This window comes from Ornithorhynchus anatinus, chromosome 8 (assembly GCF_004115215.2).
Source record: "Ornithorhynchus anatinus isolate Pmale09 chromosome 8, mOrnAna1.pri.v4, whole genome shotgun sequence".
NCBI classification, from domain to species: domain Eukaryota; kingdom Metazoa; phylum Chordata; class Mammalia; order Monotremata; family Ornithorhynchidae; genus Ornithorhynchus; species Ornithorhynchus anatinus.
In genome coordinates, this window is record NC_041735.1 from 59,643,887 (window position 1) to 59,660,721 (window position 16,835).

The 16,835-nt window shown below is 43.2% G+C and overlaps 2 non-coding genes across 2 annotated transcripts; one reads left to right on the top strand and one right to left on the bottom strand.

Annotated features, from left to right (window-relative positions):
• The first annotated feature begins 15,397 nt into the window (after positions 1–15,397).
• On the top strand, positions 15,398–15,532 carry LOC114814092. Its single transcript, XR_003761834.1, has one exon. It is a non-coding gene; the product is annotated as a small nucleolar RNA SNORA7 (small nucleolar RNA).
• Positions 15,533–16,381: 849 nt separating this feature from the next.
• On the bottom strand, positions 16,382–16,519 carry LOC114813969. Its single transcript, XR_003761713.1, has one exon. It is a non-coding gene; the product is annotated as a small nucleolar RNA SNORA7 (small nucleolar RNA).
• Positions 16,520–16,835: the final 316 nt, after the last annotated feature.

The window sequence follows — 16,835 nt, forward strand, 5'->3', positions numbered from 1 at the left end:
TGAAAGATGAGGTAAATGAGGCACAGAGAAGTTAAGTGACTTACCTAAGGTCACCAAGCAGACAAGTGTCAAAGGAAGGATTAGAACCCAGGTCCTTCTGACTCCCATACCCGGGCAGTATCCATTAGGCCACACTGCTTGCCTGGATGACACTACATGACACTATGACATCACCCCTCCCAGAGGCCCTCTGGTTATGCCCTCTGGGAAAGCCATCCAGAGAGCAAGGCAGCCCTTTCCCCTCAGCAGCCAGGTGCTAAATCCAGTGCTTAGAACAGTGCTTGGGACATAATAGGCGCTTAACAAATACCATTATTATTAAATTCCTAGCTGAACCAAGCATGTTGGCTCTCCGGTTTGAGGTCTGGATATCAGGTCCCTTTTCCTTCATCCTTCAGTGGCTGGCTCAGAACCAGAAGTTTGCATTTTGTTTACTTTTGGAAAAATAATAATAATAATGTTGGTATTTGTTAAGCGCTTACTATGTGCAGAGCACTGTTCTAAGCACTGGGGTAGATACAGGGGAATGAGGTTGTCCCACACGAGGCTCACAGTCTTCATCCCCATTTTACAGATGAGGGAACTGAGGCACAGAGAAGTGAAGTGACTTGCCCACAGTCATACAGCTGACAAGTGGCAGATGCTGTGGCACAACCTGGTCTAATCTACTTAGAAGTCATAATGAGAATGGAGACTCCAATCCTCAAAATGATAATAATAATACTGATGGTACTTGGTAAGCACTTACTGTGTGTCAAGCACTGTTCTAAGCACTGGGGTAGATACAAGTTAATCATGTTTGACACAGTCCCTATCCCACATAGGGCTCACAGTCTTAATCTCCATTTTACAGATGAGGTAACTGAGGCCCAGAGAAGTTAAGTGACTTGCCCAAGGTCACACAGGAGACATGTGGAAGATTCAGGATTAGAACCCAGGTCTTTCTGACACAGTGCCCGTCCCACATGGCGCAGACAAAGGTGAAGGAAGAACAGGTATTAAATCAAGAGATCAGGTGACCAGATTGGGATCATTTCAGAATTGTGCTCAATCCCCAAGTGAGTTAGATCTGTCAAAATAGACAGCCTGTCGAAGTGGCCCATATAGCTGATTTTTTTTTTCCATAAATAGTATTGGTTAGCACTTACTAGCGTCCAGGGACAGTACTAAGCATTGGGGTAGATACAAGGTAATCAGGCTGGACACAGTCCATGTCCTACTTGGGGCTCATAGTCTAAGTAGGAGGGAGAACAATTTTGAATCCCCATTTTGCAGTTGAAGTAACTGAGGCACAGAGAAGTTAAGTGAGTTGTCCGAAGTCCCACAGCAGACAAGTGGCAGAGCTCGGATTAGAACCCAGGTCCTCTGACTTCCAGACCTGTGCTCTTTCTACAGAGCCACGCTGCTTCTCCAGTTGTTCAAAATTGGAAGAAAAATCATTCAAAAGAATGTGCGTGTACTAATAGTTCAGGGTTTCTAAAGTAGCTTATCTAAAAACAGTTTTTAATTCATTGAAGATATCATCTGTTCTTTAGTCCTAAATATTAATGCAGCTCACTTCCACGGGAACACAACGATTAATATGTTTTTGAACTTAAATAGTTTTAAAAGCCTTTTTTGGAGGGGTGGGGGCGTGGGGGCAGGTGGATGAACAGCTCCACAAATAGGGTTCTGGTTGCTTTATTTTTTCCCCAATTGAAGTTTTGTTTTGACATGTCAAAATGGTTTTGTTTTATGATTTCAAATATAGCTGAAGAGAAAATTAAGCTACAAAAGGTAACACGTTGCTTTCATGTGCAGTTCTGCCATTCTCATTTCTTTACTAATGAGAAACGGGAAATCCACGAAGAATTTTCTAACCAGAGCCATAAACATCATAGGTCATAGGACACAGTTACCAGGGATTTGTTGAATCATACATTATTCTATACGTTATTTACTCATAGTTGCATCAACAGATGATTTATAGCATTTGCAGTAATCATCACTGTTAATTCTTGAAAATACAGCCTTTGACTTTATAGATCTGTCAAATGCTACACAACGGATTGTGCTCATGGAACAGTTTTGTTGAAGTTCAATATCTCCATTCATTTTAATTAAGAAAAAGAATCAATCCCTAATGGGACCTGAACGGTATGAATATTTATTTGGCCCAGAAGGAAAGGGATTGGGATTTAGACTACCCTGAATGGTTTCACCAGGGACAAAGTTTGCTTGTGTCTCTGAATATTTTCAACAGGAGCAAGGGAGGTTTTGGAAGCACGGTGGAAATTTTTTTCCTATCCAAAAAGGTGGTGCTCTGGGGCTTGGACCTGGGGCATGCCAAGTTTCAGTCAAAAGTATATTTTATGGCAGAGTTTTTAGCCTCTAAAAACAGGGGTGTGTAATGGAAACCCTGACAGGCACTTAATTATATCGATGCGACAGAGTGCCGCTAGAGTAAAAAGCTAGGAGCCAGTTCATAAAACTTCTACGGCTAAACCAGAAAGGCACCTGAAAGATAACCAATTAGAAAAAAAATCCTCGTATCCTGGATGCGTTGGGCAAACAGTTGGGAGGGAGAGGGCCTGGAGACTGCCTATCTGAAAAAAAAGGCTTCAGGCCTCTAATTCAAGAAGAAAAGTTGGGAGGGGAGAAGGTGGACACCTCACTGATCTTCGACAGGGCAGTAGATCCAATGGAATCTTAAAATCGGTACCAGCATGAGCTCAGAGTCAATGAAATGATTCTAGAACAGGAAGACTGGAGATTTAAAACCTGTGCTGATAGCTGATTGTCAGGAGCACTTTGAATAGAGTAAAGTCTGTTAATTGAGGTTACCAGGGGACCAGTTAGGAGGGAATTGCAGTAATTCAGCAAGGAGGTAATAAGGGCCTGTGAAAGTGTCAAAATATATGAAGGTAATAGATAGAGAACCCAATATAAAAGTCTTTATAAGTTAGGCGTCAGGTAAGAGGATATCCTGCTAACTTAGAGATCCGGGTCTCAGTTGACATGAGGCAAAGGAAGACTTGATGGCCAGGTTCTAAATTGGAGACCTGCACATGACCATATTAAAACAACGTACATGATTGATCACTCAGGGCCTTTTACTCTTCTAGGTGTTGACAAATAGTGGAAAGTGACTTTGTGAAGAATAAACTCCATTAGCTAGTTCTACTCTTCTCCAGAAAAATGACAGGCCTGATTGGCCAAAACCAACCTGGCACACTCTTCCAATAACTGGGACCAAGAAGCCTATCTAAATCATGTGAAGGGAGAACCAGATTGGTTTAGAGGTTGCAGCCAGAGGACAGAATGGAAGTGAAGGCCACACTGACACAGAATGTGGGGAGAACTATCCAGTGGCAGTAGTAATAGCATTTATTAAGCTCTTACATTGTGCAGAGCACTGTACTATACATTGGGAAAGAAAACACAGGTGGGAATTAGGGTCCCCGGCCCTCAAAGAGCTCCGAACCTGGGCTTGGCAGAAATTGCTGTAAGGTCATATTCAATTTCAGTGAATATTTTCATAGAGACCATGGACGAAGGAATCAACAAGCTGCTTGTTCAATTAATGGAGGACACCAAGTTTGGCCATGCTGATAATGACTTGGAGAATTGATTCAGAATTGAAAATGACTTTGTAGGGGGTCAAAAATCAATGTTTTACAGGCCTTGGTACCAGAAAAAAGTTTAAGTGATCTCAGTGGAAAAAAGAAGGCTGAGGAGTGGCACTGAATCAGTCTTCAAGGATGAAAAAGATGTTGATCAACGGTTCCCCAGGACACCCAGTTCTCAGTGGAGATGGGGGAATGGATGAAGAAGTTATGGGATTTTGTAGTGAAATGACTAGGATGACAGCCAGGGACACATTGATCTTCCCAGGGATTTTTGAGGCACTAGTTGGGGCTTCTGGAAGCGGCTATGGAAACCCCTTCTCTGGAGACCTCAGGATTTGCATAACAAAATGGGAGAGTTGGAAGAAAGGAGACAAATTCGACTGGCTCCCTGCCCCTTCCAGGCCTGATACAGAAATCTGCCGAGACTCGGGGTTTGAACTGAAGATAACTAGGCCCACAAGACCACAATCAAAGTGCCTGAAAAATGAACGACTCAGTGAGGGATCTAGTGATGCAATCATCTGCCCCATTTGAAGATGAGGGTGTTTTGCTTTCATTTCCCTAAAGTTGCTTCATGAAGGCAGTCTGGAGTTAATACCATCCAGGCCTCTCTCCTCTTATCATTCCAGCTAACATTATTACCCTTTGATTATCTCAACCTCTTTCCAGGTGACCTTTTCTTTGCCCTTTATGAGCAGCCTGGATTGGTGGGGAGAAGCTCCCTTCCACTTTGATAGTTGCTTTTTTGGAGAGGGAATTGGGCAGAATGGACATTCCAATAAAAAGCAGTTTTCCAGAGTCCCCATAGAGAGCTTTCTGCTTTCACCCCTCATTACCTTCATCAAATCGTGTGCCTGCACTAGGCTGTTTGGCAGGGTGGGGAAGGAAGTGGGAAGAGGTGGCTTTAGTCCCAGCCCCTTCCTCCGCTGCAAATCCCTCAGAATATCCACTGATCCTTCCTGCCAAAAAAACCTTCAGATTGTCTCTCTCCTCTCTCTCTCTCTCTCTCTCTCTCTCTCTCTCTCTCTGCCGACTGCTCATCTACTGGGATAGGCTGGATCCAGCCACAGCCCCAAACAAGTAAAGGCAACCACCTCAGATCTGATTTAATGCTCCTTTGCGTAAGAGCACACAGCTACCCCAGCTCAAACCTAATCACTCTTCCATCCCAGCCTTCGCAGGCTCTGCCGTACAATTGGCAACGGAATGGAGTCGGGAAATGTCAGCGTTGGGGCGAGAGCAGCCTTGATTTGCTAATAAAGACAATACCTTCCCCTGAAGGCTGTTTCCAGCTGCAGCCCCGTGAAGCACCCACGGTGAGCATGTATCACACAGAACTGTCAGTCAGTCTTGGAGCCAGAAAATTGTTGTTTCGAATGTTACAGTACAGGAAAATCGCCTCTCTGCACTTGCTGCCAAAAAAATGACAGCTTAATTTATGCCACACTGAAGCTACATTACCGAGCCATTCAGCCTGGCAGTTAAGTACACCCCAGGCTCCCGTCTTCTCGTGCAAGTACTCTGCGGAGAAATACCCAGGGGCTGTAATGAGGATGACTGGTGGTGGTATTGGCCGCGTCGGTGGCACTAAATTCAGGTGAAATGGGATCAGCAAGAAAATACACACCGCCCGACCGGGGCACAGATTGGGCCCTCGCAAATATTGAGCAAATACCGAGCAAAGCGGGTCGTGTGAAGTACGCAGGTGGTGATTTCTTCCCGATAACCCCTGGCTTTTACATTCCAGGGAGGGTCCTGGGCTATTCTGTGTCTCTTTGGAAAAGATATCACTATCCTCGCTTCAAGCCTTCAGCACTTGGCAGTGTTTACACTTTCTGAAATTAAAAAACCCGACAGCATGAAACCGCAGCCTGGTGTCAGTACTTTTCATCAAGATGCACCCTGGGACAATAAACATGCCCAGGGAGGTCATTTAAAGACGCAGATGCTCATTATCTCGAGTGGGTGCTAAAATTATTATTGTAATTCTTTTCGCAACAGAAGCTTAATCTGATTGACACCAAAACAATACCACATTTTGGCCCAGAGATAATAGGAAAGTTAGAGAGCAGTTCAAGGTGTCCGGTTCTCACAGACTCACGGTGCATAAACGTAAAATCTCCAGGGAATCTTCACCAGAAATCCCCAATTTTAGAGCTTCCAACAGAACAAGAGTCATTTCCATTTACACGAGCACCTCAGATTAAAAATAAAATCCTCCCCAAGTCAGTTTTCCGTCATCTTGCAGCATCAGAAGGAAAAGGCCCATCTTAGACGTTTCTAGCATTTTGTCATTAATGCTTTGTTTTTAAGATTGCCTTTCTACAGGTTTCGAGTTAATTAGGTTTAAAGGGAGTCTCAGAGGGGCTTTATAAATCCTTTACAAAATGACTATAAGACAACAGTTGCAAGTCATTAACTGGTCCGATGTAAGTGGCTGGAGGGGCTTATCTGGGTTGTGTAAGCCATTCATAATAGAACGTGCAACCTTCAAAAGCCAGGAAATGCATTTGCAGGGGTTGTTGATGTGCTATAAATCATTCTCAATAAAACTCCTTGCAGAGATAAATGATACATCTCTATTTAAAAATCCATTATCCAAAATAAATATTCAACCTTAAAATAAAGGCAGTGCATTTGCAGGACTGGCTCTTTTCAGTCCTAATGGTTAAATGATTTGTAATGTGGGGACGATGCCGGGCCTCCTCGAGGCCAAGACAACCCGTCGCGGGGGAGCCCGGGCTGCCTGCCAGGACCCAGGACTGAGGAGTCGTTCGAGGCGGAGGGTTTGGGAGGGTTGGGGGGAGAAATAAGGAGCCGGGGGTGGTGCGTCTTAATATGACCAAGATAAGCGCACAGTGGATTCTTAGGGAATTTCCCCATATCACCCCTATCTCTGGGCAGTGGTGTAGGAAAAATCCCCAGGAACAGAAGATCATGGACCTCCCATTCTTGGACCAGACCAACAGTCTATTCAAAATAAAATTATTTCCCCCACCACAGCCACTGAAAGCATGGAAGAATCACGTGCCGGGTTTCCTCCTTGACAGTGACGACCAAGTTCTCAAAATGGGTGTTCAAGAAGCAACGGGAGAAGTCGTGTGGCCTAGTGGAAAGGGCATAGGCTTGGGAGTCGGACACTCTGGGTTCTAATCGCAGTTTTGCCACTTGTCTGCTGTGGAACCTTGGGCAAGTCACCTAACTTCTCTGGACCTCAGTTCCTTCATCTGCAAAATGGGGATTCAATATGTGTTCTTCTTCCTAATTAGCCTGTGAGTCCCCTGGGGGACCTGATTATCTTTTATCTACCCCAGGGCTTAGTTCAGTGATTGGTACATAGTAAGCACTTTAATATTTATAATAATAATAATTATTATTATTGCTAATGACAATAATAACATGGCCTAGTGGAAAGAGCAGGGGCTGGGAGTGAGTAGACCCAGATTCTAAATCCTGGTTCCGCCACTTGCCTGCTCTGTGATCTCGGACAAATCATTTAACTTCTCTGTGACTCAATTTGCTCATTTGTTCTGCTCTTCCTCCCGCTTAGACTTTGAGCCCAAGGTGGGACAGGGACTGTTTCTGATTTTACTGTATTACATCTATCTCCTCATAGTAAGCACTGTGGCACATAGTAACCAGTTACCTACCACAGCTATTATTACTGTTATTAGTGACAGTCACCCTGGTGTTTGGGGAGGTACGGTCTGACTGCACATGGCTATTTTAAAAGGACTGGGCAGGGCTTAATGTGTGCTGGGATTTTTCACAACTGAACCTCAAGATTGTCCACTGTTGACTGGCACTTGGCAACTGCTCATCCCACCAATATTGCCTCCAAAGTGAAAGTGTGACTGGGGTCGGCGGGAGCATATGTATAAGAGAGAGAAAGACAAGCAAGTAGAGATTCAGAGAGACAGACAGACAGGAAGAAGACAAAGAGAGTGAGAGTTCCATGTGGGTCAGAGACTGTGTCTGATCTAATTACATTCTATCTACCCCAGCACTTAGTACAGTGTTTGGCACATAGGAAATACTTAAATAGGTACCATTATTACTGTTAGACTACAGCAGGCAGAGAAATTCAAAAAGAGAGATAGACAGCCCCACATGGGACAGGGTCTGGGCCTGATTTTTTTTTAAGATATTTGTTAAGTGCTTACTATATCACAGGCACTGTATTAAGTGCTGGGTTTGATACAAGATAATGGGTTGAACCCAGTCCCTGTACCAGCCAGGGTTCACAGTTTTAATCCCCATTTTACAGATGAGGTAACTGAGGCACAGAGAGGCACAGAGAAGTTAAGTTGCAGGTCCAAGGTTACCCAACAGACAAGTGGGATTAAAACCTAGGTCCTCTAACTCCGAGGTCTGTGCTCTTTCCACTAGACCATGCTCCTTTGGTTGATCTGGTTGTACTGTATCTACCCCAGGACCTGGCACATAGTAAATGCTTAAAAAGTACCACTATTATTATTAGAGTTAGGCAGGGAGAGAGTTCCAAAGAGAAAGAGAGCCCGATGTGGGACAGGGACTGTGTCCAACCTGATTTGCTTGTATCAATCCCAGCGCTTAGTACCTGGCTCATAGTAAGCACTTAACAAATACTACAGTTTCATAGTAAGCACTTAAAAAGTACCATTATTTTCATGAGACAGAAAAGAAGAGAGATTCAGAGACAGAGAGAAAGCAGCAGGCAGGGTTACAAGGAGAAACATAGACGCAGAGACTTAAAAATGCATAAACAAGAGAAAGGCCCAGGAAGACACACAAAGGGAAACAGATGCAGAGAGAGACACAGACCTAAAGAAAGATATTCATGGCCACAAAGAGACAGGCAGAATAAGGTGACCAGTCTTTGGGGAACTGAAAATGGTCTGGAGGACAGCAATGAAAAGGCAGGAAAGACAGAGAAATAAAGACAAAGACAGAGAGAAAGGAGCTCTCGGAGCTCAGAATGGGATGAGGGACAAAGCGGGTGGAAGGTGATGAGGGGCAGGAAAGGGGGAGGGGACAAGGGCCATGTGCGGGTCTGCATGCTTGCACACACACACACACACACACACGGAGCCCACACCACTGGCATCTTGTTATTGAGACTCCCACAGCTCCCTGGGATGGCTGCTAATAAGACCAACCAGGCCCCGTCAGAGGGTTCCCCACTCACGCTCAACATGGGAAGGCCTTGGGGTGGGGACGGGAGAAAGGTAACAGTAGTGGGGACACAGCCCAGGGACCAAAATGCTATGGTCCAGGGGGTGGTGGCGATTAGAGGCTGATGCCCATCGTCGCCACCATCCAGCTGCCCCCAACCGACCCTCCCAAGCTGAATGAATGAGTTCTGAGTGCTATCTGCCAGCATTTCCATCAGCTGAGCAAAAACTGGACACACGTCTACCTCCACACACGACTCTGTCCATACTGCACAGTTGGCCGGTGGCCATGTCTCGTAATATTGATGATGAGAATTTGCGAACTGCATATCTAAATGATTTAATTGCACATATAAATAATTTAATTGCAGATTAGATAAATCTAATGTAGACATTCCCAATCACATAATTATTCAAAAGACGATCATAATTTGGTCTCCATTTGTCAAATAATGTTACGGCATTTTAATTTACATTTTCAGGCGATTCAATTAACCAAGTTCTAGTGATGGAGACAGAAACAGATTGCACCTTTTACTGATATGATTTCTTTCCCCTCTACAGTCTTTGTTTCCCTGTATTTTTGCATTGAAGGATGAGGGATATCTGCAGATGCTAACTTAAGGAAATGACTCGAATCTGATTTACAGTTTGCCAGGAAACACAGAGAGGTAAAAGGAAGGATCGGGACATTCCATCCCATTTTTACGAAACTGCTCTTTGGCATTCAAGCCGGGGCAAGCAAGGGTTCTATCTATCTCCATTCGTCTTGGACACAGAACTTGCTAACAATCCATTACCACTGAGGCACTACCCAGTAATAGATAGCTTAAAGAACAGACACAGTGAACTATTTTTAATCAGTCCTTTAGTGTTCAAGGCAATTAATACATGACTCCTATAAGATCTTCATTTTTTCATCAGTGATGCATTTAATTCCATTTCTCCTTATATTCATTTTCAGTTTTCAAAACACCTCAATTAAATTATTCTACTGGAGATCACTGACATTTTTATTTCATTTTGAAGGGAAAATTTGAATACATTTTCAAGGGCCTGTTGGATTAGTTTATATTAATATAACCAATTACTTGGTGAGTATGTCATTCTCAGCTTTTCAAGATTTGAAGGCTCTGTTTTAATAACGGAAAATGTATCAAGAAGCAAGGGCAGTTTCTGTAAAAAATGATCTATAGGGTACTCTGATCCGTGTCTTCCTTACTTCCACTTATTTGCTTACTCCTTCCTGAAAACCAATGAAAATTTTCCCTGCGGGAAGATGGTGACATCGAGGCCTTTTGGTCTCTCCCTGATTTGTTCCAATAGAGACCAGGTTAATGAAATACGGGCAATATCAGCTCCTGAGTTGTTTAACTTACATAATGTTATGTGATCTTTGATTAGTACAACCCCACAGTACTCGTGTTTGCTATTCAGTGTAGAACTAGAAGGCTGTAGAACTTGCTTGGTGATGTGATTTGTTTTAATTCTGGGCCCAAAAATTTATTTAAAACAGGATATGAGGTAGAAGCTTAATCCATCGGTTTGTAAAAAATGCCAGAGAAGAGGGTCCTGAGACTTGCTATAGTCATTCATTCAATCATATTTATTGAGCACTTACTCTGTGCAGAGCACTATACTAAGCACTTGGGAAGTATAATTCAGAAACAAATAGAGACAATCCCTGACCACAGTGGGCTCACGGTCTAGAAGAGGGGAGACAGACATCAAAACAAGTAAACAGGTATCAGTAGCATCATTATAAATAAATCGTTAATAAATAATTTATAAATAAATCATAAGCACATCATTGATAAAAATAAATATAATTGTACCTATAAATATGTACACATATACACAAATGCTGTTGGGGCGGAGCGGGGTAGAGCAAAGGGAGTAAATTGGGGTGATGGGAAGGGGAGGGAAAGCAGAAGAAAAAGGGGGTTCAGTCTGGAAAGCCCTCCTGGAGGACCTGAGTTTTCAGTATTGCTTTGAAGGGGGGAAGTTTGCTAGTTTGGCAGATTTGAGGAGGGAGGGCATTCCAGGCCAGAGGCAGGACGTGGGCCAGGGGTTGATGGCAGAATGGGCAAATCCAGGGAAGGACAACTGAATGGTCCCATGATATTTTAAGAGAAATTTAATTTTCCAGTAGCGAAACTGGGCATAAAAATTTGTCTCGCAATCAGATCTAAAATGATTTAAACTGAATTGTTTAAGCTTCACTAAAGCACCCCTGACATAGAGATCCAAGATGCAATTTTATAAAAAGAGCAATTTCACAATAAATTTCTAAAAATCACCAAGTCTGAAGAAGTACACAATGGGAAAGACTATGATTATTATTGTACCCACTATGGAGTTAACATTTTTTTGCTAGTCCATAAGTAGCTACATAATTTCTGCTTAAAAGTGAAAATGATCATTCAAATTCGTAACTGTTGCACCCATTAAAAAAAAAAACCCAAAACAAAAAAACCCTCCAGATAATATTTATGGTTTTGTAAAGCTACCCTTTTTAACTTCTTAAAGATGCAATGCTAAAGTGCTTCTAATTATAGTAAAATAGGAGGGTTTTCATCTAAGTAGGAAGACGGCTGTCTCCAATACCTGACCCCTTTAAATACAAAAAAAAGAATGCTGTGAGCAATATGTTTAAGTAATGCCTGCTTTGTATTGACTAACTCTTCCACTGAGGGGGTCTTTTGATCACCATTTAAGAGAAAATGGCTGTAGGCCAGCAGTAGCAGCCAAAGACAAACCTCTTAAGACTTTGTTTTGTCAAGGAATTCAAATACCTAGCCAAAGGGCATCATAAATATATTTGATCCCTCTTGGGAAGAAAGATAGGGAAGGGAGGGAGGATGGACTGACCTACTGGAGCTCAAAACCCAACTTTAGCTCAAAACCAGATTTAGTTCAAAACCCAACTGAGCTGAAATCTAATCTAACACTTCAGATGAAGTTGGCCTGGAGGGTAAGCCCAAAGTAAATGGCAGAAAATACTGTCTTGTGACACACGCATCAATCCTTCTTGCACTAAGCCACGGGCAGGCAAACCAGGAAACTGAGTCACTTGCATTTGAGTTTACTGCAGGAAGGGAGGGAGGAGAGATGGCAAAAGCCTTTTATATCTGAGGCAGATTTTAATAACACTGTGGATGCCAAGTCCCACAGAAGAGGTGGTTTCTAATCATCCCTCCTGAGAAGAAGGTTATTGGGAATTTGGGGTTTATGTTAAATATATATATAGTGTCACCATTCATATTCAAAGAAGATGCCACTGATTGTGAAACTCACCCATGACTGAGCCCTATAGACATAAAAAGCTGTTACTTGTTGTGATGGCATGTTTGATGCTAGCAGAATTTGGGGCTGTTTTCACTTTTGCCTCCTTATCTTGCAATACTTATGAAGCCCCTATCCCTTTCTTTATTACCTCATACCACGCTGTATGTAGTATCCTTGGCTACTGACTACAATCCTGATAGCAGCAGAAGTGGTGAAAAGGTCTTCTGTCCTCGGCCTGGATGCTCAATAAATACCAATGATTAATTGATCGACTGGTTGGCCTTTACATAAATTCATCACTGGACCCAATGCCAGTGTCTTGAATGGGAAAGATTCTCCCATTTCTCATCAGCCACCAGCAACGTGCCAGAGTCATGACGAGGCTCAGTTGTGATGCTTCCCGCCCATCACTGAATCTATCTGACAACCAGGAGCTGAATTTGTTCCCGTCCTCAACTTTCAGTCTCCCTGAGAAATCCTCATTTTACTCCATCCCAGATGGATTCACCTGCATCTCCATCCTCTTCCCTCTGAAAACAGCAAGTTTTCCTTGATTAATCTCTCATCTCCCCACCTTATTCCCCCACACCCACTTCCACTTCAGCATTTCTGCATCACTTGAGCTCTTGGGTACTCACCCCCAACCCTCCCCATTGTAGTATTTTGTTTATTATTGTTAACATTATTGTGTCGAGTTGTTTCCGATTCATAGCGATTTCATGGATATACTTTCTCCAGAACGTCCTGTCCTCTGCCATAATCTGCAATCTTTCTAATGATACTTTCTTTTTCGGCATTATAGTCTCTATCTAGCTGCTGGTCTGCGTCTTTTAGGTTTTCCCTGGCCTTTTCCTAGCATTAGTGTCTTCTCCAGAGAATCAGTCCTCCTGATTACATGTCCAAAATAGGTTAATCTAAGTCGAGTCATTTGGCCTTCCAAAGACCACTTTGGTTTAATTTGCTCCAAAATCCATTTATTTGTTTTTTGGGCAATACATGGAATTCACAAAAACCTTCTCCAGCACCACATTTCAAAAGAATCAATGTTCTTTCTATCCTGTTTTTTCACTCTCCAGCTTTCAGACCCATTCATTGTCACTGGAAACACCATAGAGTTGACAATTTGTATTTCTGTGGCAATTGTTACAGTATTTTGTACCTATCTTTAAACTGTGTTGCTTCCCTCCACTTGTAATTTATTTTAGTGTAAGTCTCCCACACTAGTTTGTAAGGCCCTTAAGGGCAAAGATCAGATCTATTAACTCTATTGTACTCTCATAAGGCCTTAGTATAGCGCTCAATATATACTACTGATTGATCACAAATATGCAACTAGCAGATATTCCTGCGGGCGAAGGAGAGTCGCCCTTCACTAGCCAACAAAGGATATTGCTCTAGATCCCGTTTTTTAAGGTACTCCAGTCACAGGTCTAATTAGTATGGCATTTATTAAATGCTAACGAGTTAATCAGATCAAACACTGTCTCTGACCCAGATAGGGCTCACAGTCTAAGAGGAAAGGGAAGCAGGTATCTCTTCCCCATTTTATAGATGAGGAAACCAAGGCCCAGAGAGGTTAAGTGACTTGTCCAAGGTCACACAGCAGATTAGTGGCAGAGTCAGGACTAGAACTCAGGTTTCCTGACTTCCAGACATAGGTACTTCCCCCTAGACCATGCTGCTTCTCAATATGCTGCTCTAGCTGAGCTACACTGTGGATGAGTAAAGATATTTGATCAGAAGGTAAGAGCAACACTTAGATCATCTTCTCAGTCACTGCCTCTTGCCACACAACTCCCCCCTTCCTGTTGCACACACAAAGAGCTGAACACAGAAATGTGAAGTCAAGGGATGGGGAGACTGACAGAGCTCAAGGACTCATATATGTGCTCTAGCTAAAAGAATCAATTCCGAGCATTTCTGAAATGGAAAACCTATAAATTGACCTATGATTATGCAGCTCAGGAGGAAGGGACCTGCTGACCCTGAAGTCAAGGAATCTTTGAAGAACAGAGCCTCACGCTTTGGCAGGTAACATGGACAGGGAAGCTAGTCACGTGGGCTACAAGGAGGGTGGGTAGCACAACACTACCCTCACCAAAAAGCACTTGCAGTTTGCAGTCATTCCAAATTCTGCCTCATTCTTTCATCCCAAGTTGATTCATGTTTATGTTAGAACTGTTGAAAAATTATCCCTTCTAAAGAAAGCATGTGGGTAAAAACCATTGCAGTGGCTCAAGCAATTACATTTTTCAATCCTTGTATTTACTGAACACTTAGTGTGTGCAGAGCACTGTACTAAATACTTGAGAGAGTACAGTATAACAGAGCTGGTAGATACGTTTCTGGCCCACAACGAGTCTATGGCCTAGAGGGGGAAATAAATACTAAAATAAATAAAGTGCAGATATGTACATAAGTGCTGAGGGGCTAAGGGTGGGGTGAAAAAAGGGTGCAAATCCAAGTGCAAGAGTGATGCAGGGGGAAAGGCTGTTGTTGTTGGCCAAGTAAGCATTTTGAGAAGGAAAATGAGACTCATAGCTCTTATTATTTAAAGCTGAAATTCAGTGTGTTGCCTATTTAGGAGTGTCTGAACCCCAAAATAAATTGAGAGTTCTGGAGTTAAGTCACAGAAGTGACCAAGGGATATAGTTGAAAGAACATTAGATAAATTCATGGATCTTCCCCAAACCTCTCGATCCCTCAAGGCCCCCTCCCCTCCAGCCCCCCAACAACAATGAATAGGCAGCTTCCAACAATGCTTGATTACACTTATCATAATGAAGTTTCGGCTGCAGATTTCCTTTAGCTACCTTACGGTGTGCCTCCCTGATCCATTGTTCTACCTACATCTCAGAGAAACTGCGCATCAGATGAAAATGCCATTTGGATAAGGTCAAATATCAATTTAATAATCTAAAGAATTTATAGTTCTTTGAAGGTTTCTTTGCAATGTAAGGTGCATATTTTTTCACATCCAGTACGAACCAAAGAAAACCAGAGGCTTCTTTGCCTAATCCAGAGAAATTAGCTTAACTCTATTTCGTTGTAATTTTACTGTCAGTTACTCTCCTTACCTTCCCAACTTGACCCTTATCAATTTATGAAGCCTTGATGTCCTTTCACAATTAAGCACGTAGTCTTAGGGCTTCATTTTGTATCCCCTAAGCTTTTTACATCCCCTTCCCTTCCGAACTTGTTACAAAATCTCTCATTCTTTCCTTCCCAACCCCTAAAACAACATCCTTCCACCTATTTCTTATTGAGACAGATCATCTTTTCGGTATTGAACTTTTGTCTTTACTTCGTTACAGTTTTTTTTTTCTTTTCCAGACCCTAAACTAGGCTCCCCTCTCAGAGTTGCACCTGGAGAGTTTCCAGTACTCTACCAGTCTCGGCTAAGGGAGGGAGAGTCAAGCAGAGGTCTATCCATTCCATTCCTAGCTTGGGTAGTGGCTAGAGACTGGAAGACAAGCCAAAACTCACCCATGCAGGGCAGCAGCGGCATGGGAGAATCAAGTTGACTGCGTGGAAGGAGGCAATGGTAACCACTTCCGTATCTGTACCAAGAAAACTCTATGGATCTGCTCCCAGAACAATTGCAGATGAAGAGCAGGGCGTTCTGGGAGAGTTGTGTCTATGGTGTCGCTATGGGTCGGAGACAAATGGACAGCGTAAGACAAGACAAGACACTAGGCTACTTCCCTTTAAGATTTCTGTTATGGTGCTATCTTCCTTCCCTTCTCAAACCACTCCATCAGCCCCCTTGACTTCTCTGTCAAGTTCCCGGGCCCTCAAGATTCTGTCACCCTGCTACCGCCCCTTCCTGCTTCTTGCTAACTCTGCATTTCACGGTCCCATCTTTTGTCCATCTCTCTTGTTCCTTCCTCCTAGTCTCACCTCCATGAATTCTTCCATGTCATTTCCAATGTTTGGAACAAGCAAACTGCTTCTTTCTCCCACTTTCCTCAAAGAAACCCATTCCTCCTTCACAAGCCCCTTTGTGAACATGGTGATGACTGGAGACTGCAGAGTGTAACCATGAACATGGAGGACATAGTCTGGCAATGCTGCTTTAGAATGCATTGTCCATCCTTCTGTCTTTATGTTGTCTCGTCTGCTGCTTTTGAGTCATCTCCGTCCCATAGCGATGCCATGGACACATCTCTCCCAGAACACCCCACTTCCCACTGCAATCGTTCTGGTAGTGTATCCATAGAGTTTTCTTGGTAAAAATACGGAAGTGGTTTACCACTGCCTCCTTCCACGCAGTCAGAGTCTACACCCTTGACTCTCTCCCATGCTGCTGCTCCCCAGCGCAGGGGAGTTTTGAATTGTAGCAGATGGCCTTCCACTCTCTAGCCACTGCCCAAGCTAGGAATGGAATGGATAGACCTCTGCTTGATTCTCCCTCCCGTAGTCGAGACTAGTAGAGTACTGGAAACCCTCCAGGTGAGAACCTGAGGGGGCTTTATGTTGTAATCACCACCTTTTACCTTGTTTCAACTTTACTGTATTGTACTCACCCAAGTAATAATATTTATGGTACTTGTGAAGTGCTTACTATGTGCCAAGCACTGGTCTAGGCGCTGGGGTAGATACAAGTTAATCAGTGTTTAGTACACTGCCCTGCACACAGTCAACACTCAATAAATACCATTAAACTAAAGAAGCCATATGAAAGAAACAGCTATGGCACCACCATCTAGCACACTATAGATGTTCAATCTCATTACAAGGATAAATGGGGGAAGCAGTGTGGCTCAGTGGAAAGAGCCTGGGCTTC